The sequence below is a fragment of the Octopus bimaculoides genome, chromosome 10 (assembly GCF_046866305.1).
Source record: "Octopus bimaculoides isolate indiv1 chromosome 10, ASM4686630v1, whole genome shotgun sequence".
In the NCBI taxonomy this organism is placed as follows: domain Eukaryota; kingdom Metazoa; phylum Mollusca; class Cephalopoda; order Octopoda; family Octopodidae; genus Octopus; species Octopus bimaculoides.
This window is the reverse complement of record NC_142937.1, coordinates 78,337,025-78,338,791: the sequence shown is the minus strand read 5'-3', so window position 1 is coordinate 78,338,791 and position 1,767 is coordinate 78,337,025.

The following is a 1,767-nucleotide window of genomic DNA, read 5'->3' as shown; positions in this document are numbered from 1 at the left end:
TTCGTTATTCATGTTGTTTACTGTTGGTGACGTCCTGTACCCATATATATATATATATATATATATATATATATATGTATATATATAATTTATATTATTATTTAATTGAACCCCACGCATCTATTTCCAAGTAAATTTATACACCCACACACACACACACAGACACATATAGTAGAAGAAGGATTCAGACAGAATCGGGTACTTGAAAAGATATGCACCAAGTAGGGTTGGATAAACCTGTGGTTCTAGCCTATCGTTGGTAAGTATCAAATCGTATATTCCGGTTGTGTACACAGAAAACTTCAACCCTGAGAGTTTTTAGCGGTAGGTGCTGGTCCAAAGTGCACGTTACGTTGAATTGTATGTTGTTGGTATTCGCTAGGGTGTCCGACAAGTCGTAAATCCCCTTGGTGCATTGTAATCAAATGAATAATAACAGATGATGGATAATTGTCAGCTCGTTAAAGCTGTTTCTAACGCATTTTTGGATAGAAGAATGAGAACATTACTTCATTACAAAAGACTGTAATCATCAGATGAGACAAAAGAATATCCCAAGAATACAGCAGGAAGGTGGCTGAAGTCTGTCGAGGCTATCTATGAAATGGGAGAATAACCAACAAATATGGCAGTTGTAGGCATTAGGGGGGGGGGGGGATTAGGTTACGAATATAGTTTGTGAAAGCTTGTAATTGAGTAACCCCACTCCCTAATGCTCACAACGGCCAATTTTGTTGGTCAGTCTCCCATTTCATAGTTGACCTCGACAGACCTCAGCCACGTCCCTGCTGTATTCTTGGGATATTCTTTTGTTTGTTAAATTACGTTTCATCTGATGATTACCGTCTTTTATAATGAAGTAATGTTCTCATTTTTCTATTGAGAAATGCGTAAGAAACAGCTGTAATGGTCTGACAAGTGTCCATCGTCTGTTATTATTCATTTAATAATATGTGTGTGTGTATGTATGTATATATATATATATATATATATATATATATATATATATATATATATATATATATATTGATAGAAAGACAACAAAAGAAAGTAAGAGACCTCGATATTATGTCAATAGAGGAATTTATCTGTAAAAATATGTGACACTTATTCTGTAGCCATGATAAAACTCCGGCATCCGAAATTCGGAGTTTTATCATGGCTACCGAATAAGTGTCACATATTTTTACAGATATATATATATATATATATATATATATATATATATATAAACATATAAACATGCATATATCCATACATATATGTACATACCTACATCTATATGTATACATACATGCATATATGTGTACAGGACATCACAAAAAAACGTTAAACTCAATGAGAAACGGAAACATAAAGACGAAAACAGAAAACGAACTTTTTTCGAACAACGAAACAACAGAGAAACGAGACATTCGTCAGTTGTACCTGTTCCATCTACTCCGCGTTTCGAAGGCAAGGACAATACGCGACTTCGTTGGAACAGTCCTTCCCGCAAAGCAAATTAAATAAAATTTGGGTATTTTTTGTGGATGGTTGACAAAATCGTCTTCCAGTTGTTGTGGAGGCCTTTTCTGGTCTCCTGGATACCATTCAGCAACTGCATGGGTCCTCTTGATGTCCGTAAACTTTGTGACATGTCCGGATTAGCGGAACTTGTACGTTTGGCATTCTGCGACCGCATAGTTCCCTGTCGCTCCGTTCACGAATTATCTCATTTCGGATATGCTCTCTTAATAATATTCCTAGCATGTATCTTTCCATGAC